Below are 27,600 nucleotides of genomic sequence, written 5' to 3' on the forward strand. Positions count from 1 at the left end.
TGACCTATGGACACCGTGTCCAGGTGAGGGACAACTCCATAAACGAAAGGAACTAAGTACTGCCCAACTTCCTACACAGCATGAGTGGGAGAAAGGAGTAACAAAGAAAGGACATTCTAATTGTTCACTGAAACAAATTGGTACAGTAATTAATAGCACATCCAATACAATAAAAGAAAAATAATGTAAAAAGCCACAGTTCCTATTTCAACCCAATCCATACTATTTTCAAAACCTATCGCCAGTAAAAGACAAAATGTATGGCCACAATGGCTCACAACGCATCATCACATACAGCCTGGGCTGTTAACAGCAGACGGGCTTCCACTGCAAACTATTTAACAGCACAGTTGAAATCTTTGCTTTTATTTATTTTACAGTTTGATATCTCATAATGAATGTATGTCCCTACCACAAGCTAAGCCAAAGAATTTCCATAAAATACAACTCCACATGGTAGACTACCATCCACCACTAAAACACAAACCCTCCCATTCAACGCCCATATGTTTGATTTGATATCTAATACCATAATTCACACAAGCATCTTTGCAGTTGGATTTGAAGCAGTGAGGATAACACGTCTGCCAGTGTTGACTGTGAGTGCAGTCAGCATAGCCAGCAACTTCCTAGGAGGTGCACTTCGATCTGTTGACTATCTTCGTTTACACACAATTCGAATATGTTGTTGTTTGGGAGGGAGGCTCTATCTTCCAAGCAAAAGAAGCCAACTGTAGGAACCTACTGACATCAGAGCTGCAGTTACAACAGGGAAAAGTATTGGGCGGGAGGTTAGGTGGGAGCAGAAGCCATCCTCGATGGAGCCACAGCACTTAACAGCAGAGCAAGGCAACCTGCAGGGGGAAGCCATCTACGGAGACATCAGATGGGATCTGCTATTCCCTTAGATTGTTGCTCCAATTCATTTCTGTGAGCACAAGCGGCTGGCCTGGGATGAGGAAACTAAACCATAGTATACTGGAGTCTCCAGGAGACCTGGGCCTGTTGCCAATCACCTGGATCAGTCTACAATTCTGGACTGGGAGTCACACAGATCAGATTAGTGATTTCTAGTTTAGATCAAACTTCATCTCTTGAGTATCTACTCTAAGGCCCTGGGAAATTATTCCTTATTCAGCCCTAAACTAACTCCAATGTACTTCCATATATGGCTGAGGCCTGAAAAATCCACGTACGATGTTAAAGCAAAAAGCAACAAAGAGCCAGGGGAGACATCTGTGAGGAAGCAGAGAAGCTTTGTCACAGGTTTTATAGAGCTATGTTGGTTCCTAGGAGTTTGGGGTTCTTTCTTTGTTCTAAAGCAAGTTTGACACAACTGAAAATAACCAGGCTGTTGTGGGTTAAGTTACATTTAAATAATCATTAAAAAGTACCAGTAGTAACAGGTGCTGAAAACTGAGGCTACAAGGAACTTCCAACTCAAATGTCTCACCTTTCCTGAACAGACAAAGCTATCATATGAGGAAGAATTTTACCTCTTTCGCCCGTGAGGAAAATTACCTATTTTATTTACACAAAGGACAAGATCTGAATAGTTATTTTATTCAAATATTTGCTGCCTCTATCACCAGAATACAAGTTTCTACCTTGAATCCAGTTGTCCTAGAAGAGGACTAGACAGTCAAGATATACTGGTTGAACAAATGCATGCTGTTCAATGGATTACTGAAGCAGCTATTATTATATAAAAATTGTAATCAAAAGGCATGACAGGGCTGGGAGTTAGGACTAGAGTGCTTGCCTAGCACGCATGAAGACCCAGGTTCAATTCCTCGGTACCAGATAGAAAAAAGCCAAAAGTGGTGCTGAGGCTCAAGTGGTAGAGCTCTAGTCTTGAGAAAGTCCAAGGACAGTGCTCATACCCTGAGCTCTGTGGGTGTGTGTGTGAAGGCATGACATACCAGGAGCAGTGGCTCATGTCTATAATCCTAGCTACTCAGGAGGCTGACATCTAAGGATAGAGGTTCAGAGCCAGTCCAGGCACTACACAAAAGTCCATGAGAATCTTATCTGTAATTAACCACCAGAAAACTGGAAGTGGCACTGTGGCTCAGGGGCTAGGGAAGGAGCCTTGAGCTGAAGAACTCAGGGACAACGCCCAGGCCCAGAGTTCAAGTTCCACAACCGATAATTCAAAAACAAAACAAAACAAAAGGCATGACAAAATGTAAACCACTTGTGCCACCCAAATCTGACACACATATGCTCAACTTTATCAACCAGCAGAAAATACTGCCTTAAAAAGAAAACAGCATGATGCTCTGGACATGACTAACCCTAGTAACCCAGTATTGCCAGCAGTGCTCTGTGCTTTTTGTACCAATGAAATTTAAAAAAAAAAAAAAAAGCAATATTAACAAATTAAGCTACTTAGAAATCTCCAGAATGTGCCTGAGATGACAAGTGATACAAGAACGTACAAAATAACAGAAAAACTGCTCCAATTCTTTAAAAACAGGAATGCTTTCTAACATTACCAGTAAGAGGTTAAAAATGATCTTCTGCTTTAAGTATTCACTTCAGGAAAATAATGCATGTGTGGCAATAAAAGAAAATATATGTGTGTGTCCCAGTAAAGGACACACGTATTAACCTTCACACTTCTGTCATGTTAACTCCATGTTTCATATTGCCATATCTTAAAATGTTGGCTTCTACTCCCCAATTAATGAAACCACCAAGGCTTCTCTCCTTCCCCACCTCAAGTTTTCTTCCAAAGGAGTTTTAGAGAACAGTTTCCCAGCCAGTTAAAACATGCCCTGATCTCATAACTCAGTGATGCGCCTTGAAAGCATACACTGAACCTGGAAGACGCTCGCACTATTCCAGGAGGGACACTCAATGCAGCAGTGCTGTTTACAATGGCCAGGAGGACACACTGGTAAACAGGAAAGGTTAACTCTGCATAGTGATATAATTAAGATTTTGTGTGTATATGTATATACAAAATTGTTATTGTGTAGTTCTTAGTTTATGAGCACAGTGCTTTTTGGTCAGTGTCGTCTCTCCCTTTGTTCTCCCCCCTTTTTCTTTTTTTTGGTTGGTTCGGGGGTTTGAACTCTGGGCCTGGGCACTGTCCCTGAGCTCTTCAGCTCAAGGCTATCACTCTACCACATTGAGCCACAGCGCCACTTCCAGTTTTCTGCTGGTTAATTGGAGATAAGAGTCTCATGGGCTTTAGTCATCTGATACACAAAAGTTTTAGTTCTGTTGTAGTCCAATTTATCTTTCCTTTGCTAGCTATGCTTTATGTGACTTATGCAAGAAATCATTTCCAAGTCCAATGTCATAAAATTTTCCTCTCTGTCTTCTTCTAAGAATTTTATAACTTTCTAGCTTCTTTTAACTCTTATATTTGAGTCTGTGATCCATCATGTGTTAATACAGTGTAAGGTAAAAGAGGGCCTCTTTTTTTGTCTTGCTTTATGATTTTTTTTTTTAATACTGAGTCTCACAATACAGACTAGGCTATCCTTAAACTCAAAATCCTCTTACCTCAGCCTCTTTTGTGCTGGGATCACACCACCATACCTGGATCCATATAACTCATATACTAGCTTCAGATCCTTTTGTTTTAAAAACAACCATTTGGCATTTACCATTCAGGTACTATACTTAAAGGAAAAAAAGAACTAACATTAAATTCATATACACAAACTATATGATTATTTCAGAATGGCTCAAAATCAGGCCAAACTAATGTATTATCATAAAAATCACAATAACGGTCAGAGGATCTGGGGAATGACTAGAAAAGGACATGAGGTAACTTTCAAGTAGCCACAGAAATGTCCTATGATCTTAAGTTGGGTAGTGGTGTCATGGATGTCATTTGGCAAACTCATCAAAGTAGTGTACACAAAATCGAGGCATACTGTTATATGTAAATTATACCTTTACAATACTGGCAAAATTTAAAATTTACTTAATAAATATTTAAAATGTTGACTTTCTGATTTTTATAGTTACACAATGTATTTTGACTTATCTATGCTTTAAGATATTCAATGATTACATAATCCCTTATTTATGTAAATTTTCTACTTGACAATGTCTGCTCCTAGAGAATTAACTCTAAATTTACTTTTGTTTTCAATTTATATAATCTAAAATATTACACAGAAATTGAGCATATTAAAATAATCAGGGTAAGGTTAATCACAATACATATATAAATAATATCCTTTGACTCAAAATTCTACCTCTGGGAATTATCTTAGGAAAAACAAATATGAAGCAACTAAGCAAAAACATTCATGTAGCAAAGTGTTCAATTCTGCCCTGCTAAAAATAAACAGCTTAAAAATCTAAAATTCTGTCAATAGGAAACTGAGTAAAAGTGGTCAGGAGTCCAAACAGGATGAAAGGGTGCCATAAAATACTAGAGCGATTGAAAATATGACTCTTGTGATAACTATAATAAAAAGTTCTGTGCATGGATCATGGATGTGGGACTTAGACAGTATTGATACATATAATGATATTTTTGAGTCTGAAAATCAGTGTGTACTACATGTGACTACATATACTACTTTGCTATCGTTCCTTAAACCAACTAAAATACTGTTCATGAATCTAGAACAAAATGCAATTTGCTTCAGATGATGTATTACTGCTGTGTTCTAAGGGTTATCAAAAAAAATACTCTATAAAAATGCATCTTTACTGGCAAAAAGCAATGCAATTTTGTTGGTTGGTTGGTTGGTTGGTTTTAATCACAGATTTAGGCCCTCCCAGGTAAAATGCACAAAATAGGAAGATAAAAGCATAAGAAAATCTTAAATTCAGAACAGCTCCACTCAAATGCAGCAAATTCAGCTGGCTTCTGATTCACAGGAATATCTAATACTATTTTTCAGGCATAAGAGACATAAATTACCCACAGCAAGGAATTTCCCACAGCTGAAGCAACTACCTAAGGAAATACTATTTTGTCAACATGTCCAGTTGAAGTAATAAGCTAGAAGGTAATATAGTTTATACGATCGAGTTTTCACAATCGAGACCTTGAAGTGATCTGCTCTACAACTGCTTATGCTAAGTTCTCGATAACTTGGGTGCTCTTCTCACCCACTTTCTTCTTTTTGAAGAAAAATACATCTTGTAATTAAACTTGTCCAAAGAGGGAAAATAAATCATACAATTTCTGAAAATTAGTTTTTGATGCTTGAGAAATAGTCAACAAATGTAATTAAATAGTAGGACAGACACTGGAAGCCAGAAGCTTCCATTGGTAACAGAAAGAGAGAGTGTGGGGTGAGGAGGCTGGCAGAAAGTGCTCCATGCTGCCAGGCACACAAGCTGTGTGTAGCAGGGACCTCATGCTGCCACAGAGGACATGCCCACTTCACAGTCCCTGGTTCCTAGCAGACAACTTCCAGGCCACAAACGCTGCCGGTGTGGAGGAGACTAAAACACAACCAGCACATCTAGGATAATTTAAACCCACTCCCTTAGCTTAGAAATTTTAAATTCCTCATGTTGCAATATACATTTTTTTCATTTCTGAAACAATGCAGTAAAACTTTCTCATTTGTTATTAGCAATAAGCCTTTGTTTAATGACAGATTTATTTTATTAAACTCAACAAGTAATAAAATATAAGATTTCATAGACATAAACATGGTAGAATAATGTTCAAATTGCACCACTCTGGTTTCTTTGTAAAACCACTCTTTCTATATTTAGCAAATCACAGTGTGAGTGAATAGTAGGTCAGATCAATGCTTTTCCCAGTGAATATTCTCTGTAGCTGTGGAACTAAATGATAGTGCCTTTTGTGACCTCAATTTTCAGAAGTCAAGGATATGTCCTGAATAGCCTTTATTTACTCTGAATAACTAGTAAGAATCTATTACCCACAAATTTATTTATATCCTTCTTAAATTCATTTCTATTTCTAGTCTGTACTACCATGTTAGGGTGGCAAATTCTGCAACGTTATCTAATTTATTAAGTGGTACATCTAATTTTCACTATATCAAGCTTCAGAGTGTCCGTGCTCTGACTCTCATGCACAGAATTTGACTATCAAAGGCATGATCGATCAACATATAGCAAAGCCTTTATTCTACCAAAAGATTCCTAATCCACAAGCAATGTACAAAGAATTTATTTTACCAAAGATTGCTAATCCACAAACAACACACACTGAGGCCTTTATTTTAACCAAAGATTCCTGATCAACTAGCATGTACACTGCTCTTACATCAACTGTTCAGCAGCTAAAAGAGTGTGCATGGCTGCAGAGGCACAGCAATCAGAGCTGCAGCTGTGTGCATGGCAGTTGGGTTTCTCTTCTAGTTACCTGAAGTTTTCCTTTACCAATAGACTGTATGCGTCACCTTCTGTATCAGGTCAGCCAATTCAAGTAAGGTCTTACTTAAGTATTCATAAAATGTAGACATTCATTGGCAGTAAAATGCTTCCTTTCATTTACAACCAATATTAAACTAAAGCCTTACTGTACACAAAATTAACACACAAGTGTATAATTGTAGTTTTATGCTCAAGTGCCCTAATTATGCACTTTAAAACACTTTCTTACCAACAGTGCATCTATATAGGATGTTTTCTGATTATACAAGAAAAAAAAAAGTTTTCAGCTTCAGAAAGAAAAAGTATGTAATGCACAGCATGGCGTATTTTATTTTATACACTGTATATATACATAGAAACATCTCAATGAGCTCCTCCCCCATTATAACCAACAAATGCTAATTTTTTAAAGATCAAGCAATTTTATTCTAAACTAGTCCAGAGCAAAAATTTACCCACAAGCTCAGATACCTTATGTATGCAGTATCACCAGGAAAAAGAACTATGCTCATATCTAATGTTGAAGCTTTGGCATCTTAGTTTACCAATGCTTACACTTTAAAATGAAATACAATTCCTTTTACATAATAAACATATGTAGTATTTTTGTTTGCTTGCTTGTTTTTTCAGTTGTGGGGATTAAACTCTGGGCCTGGGCATTGTCCCTGAGCTCTTCAGCTCAAGGTAGCACTCTACCACTTGAGTCATAGTGCCACTTCCAACTTTCTTGTGGTTAATTGGAGATAAAGAGTCTCATGGACTTTTGTGCCTGGGCTGGCTTTGAACCGCAGTCCTCAGATCTCAGCCTCCTGAGTAGCTAGGATTACAGGCATGAGCCACCGGTGCCTGGCTATGCAGTTATCTTTAAAGGACAGAAGCACAGTTGTGGAAATTTAGCAACGCTATTTCATATTGTTCTAATTCTGTACAGGTCACAGTTCATACAGAAAGAAGACTCTAAAGTCAATCTACAGTACTGTTTGGGTCAATTCTGCTCATGGGAGCAATATCTTCCTTGAAAATAAAATGTCTGTGCTGCCTCCTCCTGGGTATCTGGTATGTCTCCATTTAACAAAGTGCCAGCCCCAAAAAGCATACACTAGAGGCCTTTACTTTGTTATGAATACATCTCACCGAAAGGCAATCTAGACTTTACCTCGTGCTCATTATATTACTGCCTAAACTGTAACAGGTAATTTTGAATTGGTTAATCTAAACAACTTAGTTAACCCCGAATATTTAAAACTCAAAGTCAAAACAGAGTACCATGACTTCACACATAGTACAATTGCAGGGGACTCTAGTAAGACTTTAATGTAATACAGTGTGTTTATGTTATACAATCCGACCACTTGGTCTACAAGCGCATGATAAGGACACCAACCATTCACTAGAGCCTAACAGAAACTGTGGGATGCAGAACTGAATGGGGTTACAAGAGTTTCTTGCCTAGGTGCCCTTTGAGCCAGAGATTTCTATTTTTTATAAAGCTCAGAAAGAAGAGCCAAGAGCTTTACCACTTTTCCTATATAAAACTAGCCACCAACGTGTAGTGCCAAATGGGAATTTGAGGGAATTTAAGATAACCTTTGCTGAGGTTGCAATGTCAACTCTGTAACCACATGCCTGGCCCTGTGCCATTGAGAGGCTGCTCTCTTTAAGATAACCACTGAAAGGGGTGGGGGGGGGGGGAAAGAACCGGGTTGGAGGTGGGGAAGCAGTACAGAAAATTACAAGTCTTCTGAGATACGGGAAGAAAACTAGAAGTCTTAAAAGCTAGTGAAGAAACTGGCAACTGGCATCATCTTATTTAGAAAGGGAGTTGATTGGGGAAAGGAAGAGAGACAACGTTCACTTGCAGCCATTTTCTATCTTGGGAATTTTGTATCACACATACAACCTTGGAGTGTGTGCACATACACCCTCTTAAGTTAAATATAGCCTTTGATGCTTTAAAATTGCATTAAAAATGTATAGAGTTCATGTGATGTTTGACATAGGAACACGTTGCATAAAGCTCAAAATCAAGGTTTTAGGTTTTGTTTTAAATGAAAAGGTTTCAAAGGGGGAAAATTCCATGTATTGCTTTTTATGTACTTGTGGGGTGAGAGGGAAGAAATACTTAGAAATCTGGTTGATGACATTGGAAGAAAAAAATTATCACCCTCAAAACTATAAATTTCAAGAAAACTGTATTAATTTAAAATACAATCTTTCAAAACTGCAATCTTAAATGTTTTATAAGATTTATGAAAGGTACTCATTTAAGTTTAAATGAAATACGTGATAAAAAAACACGAATAGAACAGAGAAATTAATATAAATAATAGTACAAAAGAATGCATAGATTGAGCCCAAGCCCAAAGCTGACTCCTTCTCTGAGATCCAGACTTGAGAAGAAGCAATGACTCTAAGGCCAACCCTAAGAGAAGAATGGGACCTGGGACCTCGCTTGGTAGCTTCCACCTCTTGAGTTGAGGAATGGAGGCATTCTCCCTCACTCTGTGGGGAGGCTACCCAGAGCCTGACCAGGATTCAAGTGTCCACACCTGACATTCAGGGTGTAGACATAACAACCTACCTCTCAAAAGAAGTCATGATTTCTCCCATAAGCTCAAGAACAAAGATGAACCAAAGAGAATATGAACACACATGTGGAGTTGAAAAATGGGTTCCATGCATTTTCTTCCTTCTATCACAATGTCCAATACATGCAGTCTGCAAGTTATCTGCATCATGAGCCAGCACTTGAACGAGTATCCTTGGAAGGCTGAGCATAACAGGCCTTACTGGAAATCATTTTTCCATATACTGCCAGAACCAGAAGAGATTTTAGAGGCACCTGAGCTTTGTTTGGACAAATGTAAGAAAACCTGCAGTATCACCTACTGGGGTGACTTCATCTCCAGTGACACAAAATCACTCAGTGAAAGGACAGGAACTAAAACATGAAGGAGGGAAAAGAGCCGTTCAGAGTGGGGCCTAAGGAGCACACTTGGGAGTGTGGGTTAGCTCCACGGAGTGTGATGAACAGCAGAGGAGCAATGCAGACGGAAAGTGCAAAGGGACAAAAAGATTGAACATGAGAAATGCACATTCATTCTTTCATGTCATAGCTGAGACTTTAATTTTTGAATGGCTTCGGTTAACTAAGAAAGCACATATACCTTTAGTCTTGGGACCAAGTGTGTTTCAGGTTTTGGAGGAGTTCTGATTTTAAAGATGTTACTAGTGTATTCCTCAATGCTCTAATATCAGAAATCTCTTGAACATTTCATGACTCAAAGTTTTCAATTTTGAACAACTTGGGGTTGCAGACTTCCAGGTTAGCAATGTTCAATTCATACTTATACTAAATATATCTAACAATAAAGCCCAAACACTCAAGGCAAAACCGGGGAGAAAGGGTCACTTTCAATAATTTTGTGCATAAATCTAAAATAAATTTGTGACATCAGTTAACAGTTCTGAGTTTAAAGTTAAAGAAATGGTGCCTTGGATAAAACATCAAAGCCTTTAAAATACAAAACTATTTCAAAGTAAATATTTATGTGAGAAAATGATTTAATATTTCCTTTGAAATTTTCAAAGAAATTTCATTAGGTAGAACAATGCATGCCAAATATTCCCAAAAGATAGGCTAGGGGAAAAAAAATCAGATGCTGACATTTCAAAAGCATTAACAAAAAACAAACTAGCAGCAGAGAGAATAGGAAGAAGATTTATTTAGTGTAGAATTTTCAAGAAATTAGGTATTTTATTTTCTTCAGCTGTCTTCTCTGCTGACATTAACAGTACATTAAAATTAGGAATTCTAAGCTATATATTTTTAAAGAAAAATCATAAAACCATATGTATCTCTCTCTGCCAATGCTTCAGCATAGATATATTCTTAGAAAGTCCAGTGACCTTATTGTCCTATTTTCTGGAATTTTTTAAACTGCCTTCACACAGTGCTTTTTATTAAATGCTGTGACAACAAATCTGTGGCTGGGGGCAGAATAGTGTCTGTTCTCAGAGAAGAATCAACATGACCAGCAGAATGTTGTCAGCTGGCATTCTTATTAAAATTGACCAGAGCACTGAAGCAAAGAGCATGAGGTTTGTGTACAGTTGGTATCACCTAGCCTTTGACGTCCCAATTAATTTAAATCGTCTATTTTTTATTTATCACATACATCCACTCAACATTTTACTGCATGAATGTGACAACAGAATTATCTGGGCCCAGTACATGGTACACATATGAATACTATAAACTCTCCACATAAACAACATATAAGCCAAAGACAAAAGTGATAATGCAGGTATAGTCAGAGTAACCAAGGAGATTCTTCATGGTCACAGAAACAGCCCAAAGGACGACAGCAAACTCCATCTGAGGATTTGAAAAAGATGAGTCTGAGAACATTAACACTGGGAAGTACTGGACTTGCGCTTAAAGGGAGGATACTACTTCCCATCCATGGAGAAGAGTGAGGACAGAGGACTCTTGAGAAGCAGCAACTGAGTTGAAACACACACACACACACACACACACACACACACACACATTTGGAAGAAGAGTAAGTGTACATGTGTGACAACAGGACACCATAGAGGTGAGGAAAAATCAAGGCCAGAATCAGGTTTTAACAATGAAGGACTCACATTAAGACTCAGATTCATTCCCTGAGCTGTGCACTATGCATACACCAGGTGCTTTAAAAAAAAAATACTAGCAGCCAGGTACAGTGACTCACACCTGTAATCTGAGCTACTCAGGAGGCTGAGATCTGAGGATCAGTTCAAAGCACAGGCACTAAAGTCCATGAGACTCTGATCTCCAATTAACCACTAGAAAACTAGAAGTGGAGCTGTGGCTCAAGGGGTAGGGTGGTAGCCTTGAGCTGAAGAGCTCAGGGACAGTGCCCAGGCCCTGAGTTCAAGTCCCATGACAGACAAAAAAAAAAAAAAAGAAAAAAAATTAGCTACATGAATGTGATAATTTTGTGCAATTTGTTTTAATTATGAGTTACCACCCAAGCTAGTAAGTTCTAGTGAATTCTCAAAAAAAAACCTCACATGTGGACACTTAAAGAAATTCCTCATTATCAAGGTGTCACCACTCTGTGTATTACCCCAGATAAGCAAGGGCTGCCCTTCTAAATCAAATTATTATGTCCTACAAGTGGATGGGGGGTTTTTTGGTGTTTTTTTTTTTAAGGAACATCTCAACAGCTAGCTACCATTTGGAATTATGAAATGCTCCCCCTAAAGGGACCATAAACAAAGGCTGGACACACACCAGTGTGTACAACTTTAGTTGTTGAAAGAGGTCAATACGGAGGCATGGAACACATGCAATCCTCAAATTTCTAAACGGCAGATAGTGCAAAACTAAAGACAACATACGCTCAGAGAAATAACGTGAATAATATATTACAACTGATATCCTTCTCCTCCGAGTATATCTGTATGTGTGTATATGGGAGGGATGCAGCTCTGTGCCTAGCACTGTGAAACCCTATGTTCAATCCCCAACACTAACCACAAGCAAAAAGCTTGAGTCCAGAGATGACTGTCCAGAGCTTTGTAAGAGCTATTTGGTATCTACTATACCACCACACTAACAAAGCCAAAACTTAATGCTTCTAAACACTGTTTAGCCTCAAGGAAGTGGAGACAACGCTCAAGTGGTAAGAGTGCATGCCAGTTATGAGTGAAAAACACGACCAAGAACACCAGCTCTGAGTTCAGCATGCGCACGTGCAAAATCTATACATTTTAAGTAATCTTTAACCATTTCTTGATCTCTATATAGCATTGTTTGACACCTAAAATATATACCACTGCACTTGGGATGTAGCTTTGTGGCACAACACTTGAGTAGCATGCATGAAGCCTTAGGTTCAATCCCTAAGTATGTACTATTAACACTGCATCATCTTTCCCTCATCTAGTCATGGGATGTTGCTCCCATTCTTCCTTCCCTTACCAGCATTCCATCTTTATACCTCGTCCCTGCCGTTTCCCTCTTCACCTTTTTCTGTCTTATACTTCCTGCCGTCTCTGCTTGCCTCTGAATCTCTTACTACACAAACCAGATAATCTCCTTCCACCCTAGTTTTTCTGCTTTTACTCTCAGTCACATCCTCTAGGTGACATAAAAGCCCTCTTTTGCCACCTTGCCCCATCTAAGAGCTAAAATACAGTCTTAGGGGTTGGTGGAGTCCAGGTACCACAATCCCCATAGAAACACAAATAGGAGTAGAATGCTGTAAGGGCACCTCTCCTCTGACCAAGTTTGCCACCGGCTTCTGCAAAGAAAGGGTGACATTTTGTTATTTTGTTGTTGACAATGTTGCATTGTTTTTCTCTCATCATCACAAAAAAACTGACTTCATTTTCCCATGGAAGATCACCAGTCCACAACATAGAAACATAAAGCAAACACATCCATGCACATGCACGCATGCAGGTGCACACACATGCAAACACACATGCAAACACACACACACACACACGCACACACACACACACACATATGCCTATGCATGTAGCATATGGTTATGGCTCAATTCCCAGCAAGAGTTGACATAATACTTTACAAGAGCACTAAGGCATAGCGTTAGCACATATAACTGAAGAACTACCCAATACTCTTAAAAATAAATATTCTTAAGTGTCTGTAGAAGTGCTTAATGTGATATGAAAAGGAATCCACTAGAACACCTCCTATAATACTTGTTTTGAGGCAGTTCATTCCCCAAACACATTTTCCATTGCTATAATCTTTTAAAGTACTCATCTATCTGGCTTTTACAGCAATCTGCAAGTGTGAAACACATACGCAATTCACAGTGGGGGAAAGTGCAAAGGTTTAATCTACTGTACTCCTGTTTGCTAGAGTGTAGAGTTGTCGGCACAGCCACAAAAGTGCTTATAAATTCCACTAGTCTAATGAACAGACACAATTTTCATAATTTTTATAGCTATGCGCCACAGCTGAGTGATTGTCAGGCCAATGCCAAAGTACAGGTTTCATTTGAATGACATATGGCTGCAGTCAACCAGAGAGATGTTACAACATTAAACAATGCAAGTAGACAGAACAAGAATACAAAATGTCAAATTAGCCCTCTCAGAGCCAGAAACATTGTTGCCTATCTCCTTCCTTGGGAAGATGTAGTGAATGTCTGTGGTATGTACACCTTCTGGTCCCTTGCCTCCTGGCACAGGGTAGATAAACTGGTGTGGTGAAGGGCTGCTGGTCAAGCTCAGAGTCTGAAGTAACAAGTCCTACCCCATGCTAGATAGATGTCGTCATCCTTGCTCAGTAGTAGCCTAGTAAAATGGTATTGCCACAGTCCACCCACCTGAGGAGGACAAAAGTGTGGAAGCATACCCTAAACGGTCAAACACTATGCAAATAATCACAGTAGTAAGATTTGGGTATGAACCTCTTGGCAATTACTCTGCTCCTCACAGAGAGAGGCTCAAAAGACAGTGTCCCCAAGTGCTGTGAGAGATGCAGACAATCAGATACTCACTAATAATGCTTTGTGCAGCCTTCAGATGGAGCTACAAGAAGACAGAACAGAAACGGAAGGCAGAGGCAGTCTGAAGGAGCCTTGCCATCTCACTCACTGAAAACTCAAAGCCAAAGAGGAATAGCATGTGTTAATATTTAACAACATTATCATGAATGCCCTATGGAAAAGAATTGGGATTCATGAACATGACAATGTAATGGTCAGGAAAATGCATCTACACATATACATTAAAAAAACCTTAATATTCCAAAGTCTATCTGTGACCACTCAGGGTCCTTGAACCTCAAGTGGGAAATAACCTCACAGTGCAAGCAAGATGCCTGGCAAAGATGCCGACAGGTGCCACTTCAGTGATGCCCATGACACAATCATGCCAAAAGCAGATCATCAGGAAACAACAGGGCTTGTCTGGCACTAATATTAGGATGTGAATAATGAGGAGAGAACACCAAGGAGAACTTCCAGCATGATGACTAGACTCAAATGGTCAAGCAGAGCCACGACTTGAGGGACAACGGAAAGAAACACCACCAACAGAATACTCAGGTCTGAGCAGACAGCAACAAATTCAGGGGAAGATGTCCAGGTAGCCAGAAATCAGAATCTCCAGCCAAGCAGGCCAGGGTCTGAGGAAGAATCACTAGAATCAAGCAGAGGTTGTGAGGTCAAAAAGATATGAGCCAAGTTCAAATCCACAGGAGAAAGCCAGGACACCACCCAGACCACAAGGCCAGAAGGGATGAGACTACAGGAACACAGTCACAGGTTCAGGGTAGAACACCACCACAATGTCATTTTATAGATATGCATGTACTGGGTTTTGGTTGGTTGGCTGGTTGGTTGGTTGGTTGGTTGGTTGGCTATGGGGCTTGAACTCTGGGCCTGGACACTGTCCCTGAGCTCTTCAGCTCAAATGCTCTACCCCTGAGCCATAGTGTCACTTCTGATTTCCTGGCGATAAAACTGGAGGTAAAAGTCTGATCACGGGGCCAGGAGTTTGGCCTAGGGGTAGGTAGAGTGCTTGCCTAGCATACAAGAAGACCCAGGTTCTATTCCTCAATACCACATACATAGAAAAAGCGAGAAGTGATGCTGTGGCTCAAGTAACAGACCACTAGCTTAGAGAAAAACCCAAGGACAGTGCTCAGGCTCTGAGTTCAAGCCCCAAGACTGGCAAAAAAAAAAAAATCTGATCATGGTCTTTTGTGCCAGGGCTGGCTTTGAACCTTGATCCTCAGATCTCAGCCTCCTGAACAGCTAGGATTACAAGTGTGAGCGGTTGACACCCAGCCCGTGGTTTTTCTGAGTGGCCAGGTCAGTGCTATCTACTCTAAAATAGAAAACTTGGGGCAAATTTCTTTAAGTCCATTCAATGCCCAGTAGGTTCAATAATACCCAAAAATAAAATTATTAGTTTCTTCAGAAAAACAAATATCCGTAAGGACCACGTTTGTAGATAAATTCTAAAGATGCTTTTAAAATACCATGTAATTTGGAATATTCAACAGTACACTGCAACAACACTGAAATCTGGAATGAAATTTGCAATTTCAGGAAAGCAATTCTTTAACAGAAGTATTCAGCATGTTATATAAACATGTTATTCACAGAAATGTACAACATAGGGGATTTTCATCACATTTGCTACATTTGTTAGCCAAAATGTAGCACTCTTGTAATCACCAACAGAGCTGCAGTAAAATCTCTATAATATTAAACAACAACAAAGCATGGCAGTGAGCCATCCCTCTATTAAAAGAAAGAAAACACACTCAGTAAGTACAGCTATCTCTGATTCCCCCCCCCCCCGCCAGGAACACATTTTAAATAATGGAGTATGATACTGTTTAAATCTGAAAGAAGTTTGGTATCTTTGTAAAAAGTTGGCAAGGAGCAATGCTACAACAATGTTAAGGTTCTATCATTTTCACAATACAACCTAAAGTATACAATAAAAGTAAAAACAGTAATCTGAAATACAATTCAGTTGATCATATGAATCACTCACCTCACTGAAGTTTTAACACTGAGTAATACTAGGTAATTCCTTTTGAATAACCAGCAAATTTTTCCTTTCTTTTCAAAGGAATCAAATATATTATCACTAACTGGACTGAAAGATAGACACCAATATTAAGAAAAATAAAAGTACACCAAATCGGGCAACAGAGACTCAAGGCTTATAATGCTACCTACTTGAGAGGAAAGTAGTTCAAGATCAAGCTCAGACATATTCCCCCAAGACTCACCAGTTTCATGAGGGAATGAGGCAATGATGACAAAATGAATGGTTATCAGCCTTGAATACTTCTCTAGATGCTATTTTAGATTCATATACAGGTTGAATATTCCCCATCTAAACAACAGAAATCCAAAATGCTTCAATATCCAGCACTTTTTTGGAACCAACAGGGTACCACAAGTCACATGACTGCATATAACGGTTCTCCCATAAAAACACAGGGTATACTAAAAATATTGTGCCAGCAATCTTTAGGCTTGGTGAATAAGGTGCATGTAAGAACACAAATCAGTTTCCTGGTTAGAACTGAATCCCATCTAAAAGTCAATAATCTAAACCCTGCAACATTTCCCAAGGAATTTAAAGAAAGGATACTCACCCTGCATCCAAAATTTAAAGATAATCTTTGCTAGGTGATGGTGACTCACACTCGTATTGCTCAGGTGGCTGAGATCTGAGGATAGTGGTTGGAAACCAGGCAGGACAGAAAAGGCCATGAGATTCTTACCTTCGATTAACTACCAGAAATCTGGCAGTAGAGCTGTGGTTCAAAGTGGTAGAGAACTAAGCTTGAGCAAAAGAGCTCAGGGACAGCACCTGGGCTCTGAGTTCAAGCTTCATACCGACAAAAAAAGAAAGGGGTGAGGGGGAAGAAACCTAGGGAATGGCTGGTACACAAGGTCACCACATGTAGAAGCTATGGAAAGAATGGTAGAAGGACAGCTGGGGTGAATTTAGCAAACACAGCAGTCTTAAAGCCAAGGAAGCCTGCCCTGCACGTGGGGTTCGGTGGCCGGCGGCTTCCGGCAGGGCAGTGGCTGTGGGCCTATTCCGGTGACAGATGCCACCAGGTCCCAGGAACATGATTGGCATCTGCACTCAGGGCCTGTGGAAGGTGGGAGGGGCTGAGGAGGTCCTGCTAGTTTTCCCAATCCACTTCTCTCTCTCTAGTCTAACTTGCTGAACAGACATGAAAGTTTATCAAGCCATTAAACAAAACAGACTGAAAATGGGGTAGTCTGGCCAGCTATGATTTCAACAGAAGATTAGAGGAGAGAGAGAGCATTATTAAGCACTCACTAAATGCAGATTCCAAGCTACTTGCTTTCACACAAGAAACCTCATTTAATACAATTCTTATTTAATAAAAAGAAAATTGTACTTCAGGATTACTCAACCTCGAGGTGAAGCTGTTGCTTAAATCTACATTTGTTTATTACACAAAGACTGCTGCAGCCCTTCCTCTCACATGGTGCACTTCAGAACTGTATGTCATCACACCATATTACTCATGTGCTCATTTCTAATTCATTCATAACATTTTAAATGCAAGAACATGAAGGAAATCAGAAAGTGAAAACAAAGTGCTCAATCAAGTATATCTATGCTATTCAAATACTAAGAAAGCAATAGCAAAAAAGCACAAGGTGGAAGGGAATACTTGTAAAACTCCAACTAAGCCCAGTTAAAAAGGTACTGGGCATCACCCCTGCCCCCCAGCCCCCAGGACGCATGCTCAAACAGACCCTCCAGTGACTTTACAGCAGTGTCTCCCATGAGGAATCAGACAACACAAGCACAGGTTCTCCTTGTCGCACACGGGCCCACAGACTTCAAGCAAGTAAAGCACGTGAAAAAGATACTCTGGAACCAGAGGATGTCCTTCCATGTGGCATGTTTCAGACTCACAGTAGGATAGATCATCAGCTAACAGTCCTGGAGTCAGTCAACGCTGACTGACTTATAGAACACCATCACTCTAGAGTGAACTCCCTCACTAATGATGAGCAATCTTGTCATTCTACGAAAGCTTCTGGAGCTCATCTGGCGAAGACCTTGTCCAATGCACTCAACCTAGTGTTCAAAAGGACTATGCAAGAGACATATCTCCATTCTGCCTTTAAAAAAAAAAAAACCTGCTTTTTATACTGTCCAATACATAAATACTTATGGCCACTCTGCGGTGTTCACTTCCATTCTGCCACTGCCTTCACTTAGTAAGAATTTACTTGTCATTATCTACCTGTCAGGCACTGTGCTAGGCATAAGCCAAGGTAATCCTGAACTCTTATTGCCGTGGTCTGACCTTTGCTTCTTGGTCAACATAACAGGTACTCAGGCTGCACTTGCACAAGAAGCTACAAACTAAAAGTAGGTCAGTTAAAACCTGGTATTCATTAAGGCCTAACACCTACATGGAATAACTTTGCAAATTAACAAAATTTTCTAGTTACAAAACTTAGTGAAACAAAGCATAATGCTAGAAAAAAGCCCCTTCTTGTATATGCTAGACCAAAAGGTCTACATATTTGAATGCCATTGCCCCATTCATAGAGAAATGGAAAGACTTAGAAAAAAACTACATTAAATGAAGTAGGCCAGACCTAAAGAAAAGTAGGTTTCATGGTTTCCCTCAATTGTAAGAACTAGAATATGATATTCTTAACCCAACTGCTTAATGCACAGAACCACATATAATGATGCATATCGACATGAACTCCAAGACATGGTAACAAGAGGTTCTTACTATGTCCTGCATGTAGTTATTTTGTTTGGGTTTTTTCTCCTCTTACTTTTCAGTGTCTTATGTCTTGTATATAAGATTATTGGATATATGGAAGAGAAAAGGAACTCAGAAACAGCAGGACAAAGGATGAACTAATGCAACGCCGATACTCACTTGACACTGTTGGACAAGAACAACTTGGGGAAGGGGAGTAGGGAGGGTAAGCAGGAGAAAATGAGGGGCGGGGTAATAGTGTTTAAAAACAAACATACTCTTTACCTTACTGTTGTAATTGCAACCCCCCTTGCTCATCAACTTTTCAATTTGAAAAAGCAAAAAAAAAAAAAAAAAAAAAAAAAAAGCTGGGCACAGTGGCTCACACCTATAATCCTAGCTACTCAAGAGGCTGAGGTCTGAGGATCTCAGTTCAAAGCCAGCCCGGGCACTAAAAAGTCCGTGAGACTCTTATCTCCAATTAACCACCAGAAAACAGGAAGTGGCACTGTGGCTCAAGAGGTAGGGTGGTAGACTCGAGCTGAAGACCTCAGGGGCAGAGTCCAGGCCCAGGGTTTAATACCCACAACAAAAAAAAGAAAAAGTCAATTTTCTCATCCTAGAGACATTTGTGGGGTTTGTTTTGTCGGCTGTGGGGCTTAAACTCTGGATCTGGGCACTGTCCCTGAGTTCTTCAGCTCAAGGCTATCACTCTACCCCTTGAGCCACAGTGCCACTTCCAGTTTTCTGGTGGTAGTTTGGAGATTAAAAAGTCTTGACTTTCATTCCCTGGCTGGCTTGGAACTGTAATCCTCAGATCTCAGCTTCCTGAGTAGCTAGGATTACAGGTGTGAGTCACTGGTGCCTGGCTGAGACATATTTTTTAAATTTACTCCTACACACTAGAATCAGATATATAGTTAGCAACTCTTATTCTTCCCTGCGAGATATGTGCTACCGATTTAAATACTGCCTTAAAAGTGGTAATACTTTCCTATCAAATCCAGAATCCACATTTTCCCACCAACTCTATTAACTCTGTGCATTAATACATAATATTGTCTTTTACAAGATTTAATTCAAAGCAAGCTCTTAAAAATACAGCTAGTTGGGCCAGAAGGTTAGCCCAGTGGTAGAGTGTCTGCCTAGCATGCACGAAGACCCGCGTTCGATTCCTCGGTACCACATACATAGAAAAAAGCCAGAAATGGTGCTGTGGATCAAGTGGTAGAGCTCTAGCCTTGAGAAAGCCCAAGGACAGTGCCCAGGCCCTGAATTCAAGGCCCAGGACTGGCTAATAATAATAATAATAATAATAATACAGCTAGTAGCTGGGCACGGGAAGCTCACACCTGTTAATTCCAGCTCCTCAGGAAGCTGAGATCTGAGTATGTCAGGTTAGAGTCAGCCCAGACAGGAAAGACCCTGATACTCTCATCTCCCATAAACTACTGAGACAAAGCCAGAAGTGGCGCTGTGGCTCAAGTAGTAGAGCACTAGCCCTCAGCAAAAGCAGCTCAGGGACAGCATCCTGAACCCGCAAAAAAGAAAAAAAAGAAAGCCAGTAAAGTATATTAGAATTCTTGTCCTACACCTGGTATATTGTATATATGTTTATTTATTTGAAATAGGAAAGAGAAGGGGGAAAACAAAAACAGGAGAAGGGATATCAATGTGTGAGAAGTAATGCACCTACTACCTGGCGAATATAACTGTAACCCCTCTATACATTACCCCAACAATAAAAAATAAGACTGGGAATGTGGTTTAGAGGTAGAGTATTTGCCAAGCATGCATGAAAGCCCTGGGCTTGATTCCTCAGTACCCCATACACAGAACAAGTGGTGCTGTGGCTCAAGCGGTACAGGGCTAGCTAGCTAGCCCTGAGCCAAAGAAGCTCAGGGACAGTGCCCAGGCCCTGAGTTCAAGCCCCAGGACTATCTAAAATAAAATGTTAACCTAAGTAATTTAAGTGGCAAATATATCTGCTCAGTCGAAGCCCTGAACTTAAGGCATTTTTAGGCATTCTTGGGCTCTGGGTGCTTTATGCTCAGAACTAGGCAAGGTCTGGCTACCAACAGCCCTCAGAATGTCCCTGGAACTCTCGGCCTGACAACTGCCTCTCCACCCTAGCCAGGAGTAGGGCTCAGAAGGGGACTTGCTAGTACACTATAAGTATACCTTGCTGGAAGAGGCGAGAAGCCAGCTGACATTCCCTGTAAAGCAGAAGATCTCCCAGCTCTTCTTCCTGTTGCTTAACACACAGGACAACCACCTCTACTAGCAAGGCCACTGTAGCTACAGACTTTCCTACTTTAAAGTTACGAATCCAGGTCTTACAGCCCTAGGACTATCCGGATGGAGGACAGCAAATGTGAGTGACAGCAAAGGCAGAGACATTTGCCAGACAGACCACCAGGGTAAATGACTTCCAGGAGATGGCAGCCACCAGCATGCAGACTTTGCCCCTTCCCTGCCCCAGCTGCACAGCTCAGAACAGTAGCACCTGTAATCACTCAATTCTACATCCTGTTACTATGAATATTAGGACATTACTGGAAATTATATCCTTAAATATTTTCCAATACTCTTATCAACAGGTGTTTAAAGTTATCAAGTATGACTTTACTACTATCCCTCAGAACCAATTTTCTCCCACTGAACTATATCACTTTTTTAAAAAAGATTCTCAATAGGCATATAAAATTTACTATAAAGAAACTCACTTTATTACTCACTCTAGACAAATTTATCTCTTCACGTTATCTGACATCTGCATTAGCTCTTGATGGCTTCCACTTGCATGCCTGCAAGTCTACTAAATTAGTGTGAAGAACAGAAAAAAAAATCATTTTTTTAAATTCTGTTACCAATCCCTTAGATGGAATAGTTAATATGGGTCACAGAGACTTCCTATTTTCAGCAAATTAAATTTCTGCAGGCTGTCAACTTACAAAATCACTGAAAGTGAAATTTTGCCGAAATTATAAAAGTAGTCATCAATGTTTATCTTCAAACTATATAAAGACATTTTTATCTAAAAAATGTAAGTATAAATCTCAAATTAAAAGACTATCATCAACCAGGCACTGGTGGCTCATACTTGTTTTAATTCTAGCTACTCAGGAGGCTGAGATCTGATGATCATGGTTCAAGAGCAAGCCCAAATAAGAGACTAGAATCTCCAGTTAACTAATAAACAGCCACAAATGGATCTGTGGCTCATGTGGCTCATGTGATAGAGCACTAGCCTAGAACAACAGCATCTACAGCCCTAGGTTCAAGCCTCAAGGCTAGCATACACACACAAGAAACTATTATCATCACCTGTCAGGGCTCAGGCCTGTTATCCCAGCTATTCAGAAGTCTGAGGAACTAAGGACTGCAGTTTGAAACCAGACCAACTAGAAAAGTCTGTGACTCATCTCCAATTAACCAACATCCTACTCCACCTCCACCTTCCCCCCTCCCAAGCCAGAAAAAGCTGTGAGGAGAACCTGTGAGAACCTGTGGCTCAAGGGATAAAACTAGCCTTGAACAAGGAAGGAAGGAAGGAAGGAAGGAAGGAAGGAAGGAAGGAAGGAAGGAAGGAAGGAAGGAAGGAAGGAAGGAAGGAAGGAAGGAAGGGAGGGAGGGAGGGAGGGGAGAGGGGGGAGAGGGGGGAGAGGGGGGAGGGGAGAGAGAGAGAGAGAGAGAGAGAGAGAGAGAGAGAGAGAGAGAGAGAGAGAGAGAGAGAGAGAGAGAAAGATAGACAGATTGTCTCAAGAACAGTACCAAGCCCTTAGTTCAAGCCCCAGGGCCTGGCATGTGAGGTGGGGGGAGGGGAAGGAGGGAAGCTGGAGAAGGAGGGGGAAAAAGAAGGGAGGTGAGAGGAGAGGGGAAGAGATGGGGAAGGAAGAGGAGGGCAGGAGGAGAAAAGGAGGAGAGGGGAAGAGGAGGAAGAGAAGAGGAGACTTGTCAGTGGCTGACAAGGATAATACTAACTACTCCAGAGCCAGAGATCCGCAGAAATGCCTGAGAGACTCTTGTCTTCAATTAGCCAGCACAAAGTCAAATGGCTCACACACTATAGCTCCAGCTATGAAGAAAAAAATGTTAAGTGAGAGCACAAGGCCCTGAGTTCAAACCTCAGTACCATACCAGCACAAACAACAATGCTGAAAGCATTCACAGGCGAAATGCCTTGCTGGGCAAGAACATGAGGAAGGGCAACCCCACTCACTCCTGGGCATGGGCCCCACAGCAAAGAGAAGACAAGAAGAGTGCCACAAGGGGCTAGCTACACCTACATACGTGTACACGTCTACGCATAACCAGGTTTTCAGCTGGAAATATTTCTGACCATACCGTCTTAGGACAGCTCAGTACTGGGCCTAGCCACATTATTGGGGCATTCACATTCAGAAACAGGCTGTGGTCTCTAATAATTTTTAGATGTCTAGACAAGAAATAAAATATACTAAATCACAGTTAAGTGAAGTAACTTACATGATACTGATCAACTGAAAAAATAAGAGATCCTGATGTAGCTAGTTCCTCATAGCTGTTAATTACATTTTAGCATCTGTGAAAAGTCGGTTTAGGTATTAGACTACAACCCATGGTTATGTACCTATTCACATAAGTTACAAGTCCTTATAAAGTAGAACACGACAGCAGTCTGAGCTTCAAATGTAAAAGGAGCCAATTGTCTTAGTTTTATGACATATATTTGTAACTTAGAGAGACCTGGGTAAAGATAGCAAGTTTAATGCGTATTACTATAATTACTTCTAAAAACAAAAGTGACAGTGCAGCATTTTTGTTACTGATATTTATTTTTATAAATATCACCAGAACAGAAACCCGAAAGCTAAATTTTGGAGGCTACAAACTGATGGACAATTAGACCCACCTGACAAGGCAGAATAGTAAGGCTCAGAATTTGGTGGCACAAAAGAGAGATTCATGCGTATAGGAAGTCGGGGGGGGGGGAGAATCAGGAATTACTGCAAACTAAGAACTTTATAAGAAAAGCAAACAACAATTTGCTATATGGCTCATACCTCAAGTTTCCCCAGTGTCGACAACATAAATAAAATGGTGATCAAATCAAAATTACAATTGCATATTGAGAGAATCAGAGGATAAGAGGAGTCAAAGTTTATGATGAAGGCAGAGAGAGAGAAGAGACTAGCAAATCATCTTCCTCTACAAGGAGAAGAAACAGACTACCCCGACGTAAATGGAGCAATACAGGATATAGACTCAAAACATGGTTAACAGGAAGAACTGGCTGAAAAGTTAAAGGTGTTTGCCTGTGGGGAAAGTAGCTGGGGAAAAGGGTAGCGAGTACTGGAACATTGTAGAGAAATGAAGACTTTGTTAACCACTTACACAACTCTGATACAAATAACTTTTTAAAAAATTAAGTTAGAAGATTAAAACATGGCTAGTGGAATGGAAGTATAATAGCATACGCAAAAGAAAAAAAAAGTCACATTTTATATATTACCATTAGTTAGAATCAAGCTAAAAGCCCAAGGGAAACATTAAAGGTCTATTCATTGCTCAAAGCACACTTCTGAAAGACAAGATAACAATTTGTCAGAGAGAGTCCTTCCCTTATCACCCTCAGAGGCCTGCAAGAGGATTCATCTTCAGAACAATACAATTGCAGTAGAATACTACAATTCCCAATCTACCCTGCAGCCTATTCAATTACTTTAAGCACATAAGCCTTCACTATGAGAAAGCTTAGCCTTAAGAAAATACAAAACTAGTTTTCACAAGCCACTCCTTCAGTCATAGTTTTTCCATTTTCTACAGAAACTAAGTCACCTGCTAGGGTTTGAACATTTTGTTTTATAACTTTAAACAATTTTAAGATGATGGTACTGCAAGTTTAGAAGTGCAGAATGTTGGAGCTATGGCCCCTCTTCTTCTTCACAGGCCCCTCACATCTACTCGTGCACATAGACCTTGCCAAGGGTCTCTTGCTCAACAAACTGCTGCTCAGAGGTGTGTGCAGCATCCCAAAGAGAACAGAGCACCTGTCCGCTCCAGCAGTGCAAAGCACAATTACTTTTGGAAATGGACTGCAATTGCGATTCATTATAGTACATGAAGTATTCATGAACCCAAGTTTCACTTCACATTTTATACTTTTGGCAAGTCACTTGATACTTTGATTGCTTCGATTTCCTCATGTGCAAAAGAAAAATACAACTGTCCTGAGTTTCACACAGGTGTTTATCGGAATGGAGTGGGTAGGTTGCTCTAATACTCTTAAAAAACAAATTGTTCCCTTCGCTATCCTAAACTATAGGTTTTTGCTGACTTGCAACAGGGTTATATCCCACTAAGATAAGACCATTGTAAGTTGAAAATATACTGTCAAAAACGTACTTAACAAAAAAAAAAATAGAATGTACTTAACATACCTATCCCTAGCTTAGTCTATTTTCAATGTGCTCACAGCACGTACTAGCCTATAGTTGGGCAGTCCATTTTATAATCTTAAACAACTTGTGTAATTTCACTCACTGAACCAAAAGTGATAAACAAACTGGTTGCACAGTAAGGCTTTCGCACAACGGTAAGACAGCAAAAGCGCAAGCCAAACCATAAATTCTAGACTGAAAAAAACCCCAGCTCCAAACTCGGGATATTCCAATTCAAACATCATCATCCTCAAACTCACCTCTGCTTTTACATTCAGACTCACAATCTCCTCCACCTAAGCCAGAGAGTCACCTGACTCCTCCTCTCCCTGCTGCTTCCTACAGAAATGCCACTGGCCTCCATGCTGTGTGCTCATCTAAAGCCAGCCTTTTCTTACCTGCAATGTGTACCTACCACCACACTGACTTACTCAGGTTGTGCTTTATTCTGGTTTTTGGGTGCCTAGCCTCACAACAGCTGGTTTCCTATCCCTAGGCTCTTTCCCTTTAAATCCTCTTATCCCACATGCAACAGAAATGGCCAGTCTGAAATGTGTATTTCAAGTACTCCCTACTGATTACTCTTACGATTCAAGTCAAGCTTCCCATGGTGGCTGTCACAGAGAACTGGGACTCAACACCTACCTCCTCTAGCTCCATCTCCCAGGCAGTTAAGTTCCCATCCCTGCCCAACCTGAGGCAAATGGATATAACCACACGTCCCCACCTTTGTGCTTCTCGTTCTGCCCACCAAAGCCTTATCTATTTAAGCTTCTGAAACTCATCCCACAGTCCACACTAAACGTCACTTCACAGGAAGAGCAGGCAGGACTCGAGATGAGCAGGTAGGGCAGAGCAGACATTGAATACTGACTGCTACACCCTCTGAGAATAAAACATAGCCCCCCAGTCCCCCAAAATAATCTATGTTCCTTTCCTCCTCATTCACCCCTGAAGCCACTGGGATCTGGCTTTTACTTCAAATCACAGCAGAAAGTCTCTGTGTGTGTGTGTACCAAGTCCTAGGGCTTGTACTCATCCCGTGTGTGTGTGTGTGTGTGTGTGTGTGTGTGTGTGTGTGTGTGTGTGTGTGTGTGTGTGTGTGTGTACCAAGTCCTAGGGCTTGTACTCATCCCGTGTGTGTGTGTGTGTGTGTACCAAGTCCTAGGGCTTGTACTCATCCCGTGTGTGTGTGTGTGTGTGTGTGTGTGTGTGTGTGTACCAAGTCCTAGGGCTTGTACTCATCCCTTGGACTACAGTTCCACTTCTGGCTTTTTAGTTAATTGGAGATAAGAGTCTCATGTCTCATGAACTTTCCTGCCAGAGCTGGCTTTGAACCACGATCCCAGACCTCAGCCTCCTAAGTAGTTAGGATTATGGGCATGAGTCACTGGTCATTTTTAATCCCGGGTCCTTCTTGTTCTTCCTGTTATTGCTGGCCTTTCTACCTTCTGACTTGGACCCACTCCCATCACTCTCATGGCAGCATTGTTTCCAGAATTTCTTTGCTGTCCTAGCTCCTATCACATGTCTTGCCATTCATCTTATAAATGCCTGGGTGGCAAAGCTCATCCAGTCTTTGAGGGCACTGTGCATACTTCCTTTGCTATGGCCTCTGGGAAGGATCTGCAATTGTTTGTGATTCTCCACTGACTAATTACACAGGTTCCAGATTCAACCAGACCAATTAAAAGCAGTTCTGAGCATGGAGTTCATTATAGATACTTGATTCTAAAGAGAATGAGGCTACACATCAAATGTCTATCTTCAGTAACCACAATGCCTCCCAGGTCCATGCTTCCAATAACCAGACCACTTCTGTTTCCTTAGACTTACACTGCAGACCTGCTCCTCCTCCTGAATTCCTTTAACACTCTGCTCAAGTCTACCAGGTACCCAGACAGAAAGTTATCATACAAGCTCAGTCGACCATTAAAATCCAGTATTTAACCTGTGCAATTCCCCTTCACAGTAGGACTTCAAGTCCTTTCTTTCCCCTCTCTTTGCTTCCTGGCAATCATGAGATAAGCATCTTTCTGAATCACATACTCCTCCCATGATTTGCCACTTTGACATAGGCCCAAAGCAACAGAACAACAAAACTCCCAAAACTGTTAGCCAAAATAAACTTTTCTTCTTTTCCCTTTTTCTTCCTTTTTCTCCTTCTCTTCTTTCTTTTTGGTACCAGTCCTACAGCCTAAGCTCAAGACACTGTTCCTGAGCTGCTGTGCTCAACTTCCAATCTTCTGATAGTTCACTAGAGATAAGAAGCTCATGAACTTTCTTGCTCTGACTGGCTTCAAACCACAACCTTCATCTCAGCCTTCTGAGTAGCTAGGAGTTACAGGCATGAGCTACTGGTACCCAGTCTCTTCTTTTTAAACTGATTTATCACAGGTACTTTTACGGTGACAGAAAATTAACTGAAATGCCAGGCACAGTGGCTCATGCCTGTAATCCTAACTACTCAGGAGGCTGAGATCTGAGGAACTCGGTTCAAAGCCAGCCTGGGCACTAAAGACTGTGAGACTTTTATCTCCAATTATCCACTAGAAAATGGGA

General features: G+C 40.6%; 1 protein-coding gene and 1 long non-coding RNA gene across 8 annotated transcripts in view; one reads left to right on the forward strand and one right to left on the reverse strand.

Moving 5' to 3' along the window:
• The window catches only part of Arid1b (AT-rich interaction domain 1B), a 323,358-nt gene that overhangs the window by 225,343 nt on the left and 70,415 nt on the right, over positions 1-27,600 (reverse strand). The gene's annotated exons all lie outside the window — the stretch shown is intronic.
• LOC150059499 (uncharacterized) overlaps positions 1-27,600 on the forward strand; it is a 55,661-nt gene that overhangs the window by 4,955 nt on the left and 23,106 nt on the right. The window lies entirely within an intron of this gene.

Source organism: Megascapheus bottae, chromosome 8 (assembly GCF_031878675.1).
Source record: "Megascapheus bottae isolate mThoBot1 chromosome 8, mThoBot2.hap1, whole genome shotgun sequence".
Classification (NCBI taxonomy): Eukaryota; Metazoa; Chordata; class Mammalia; order Rodentia; family Geomyidae; genus Megascapheus; species Megascapheus bottae.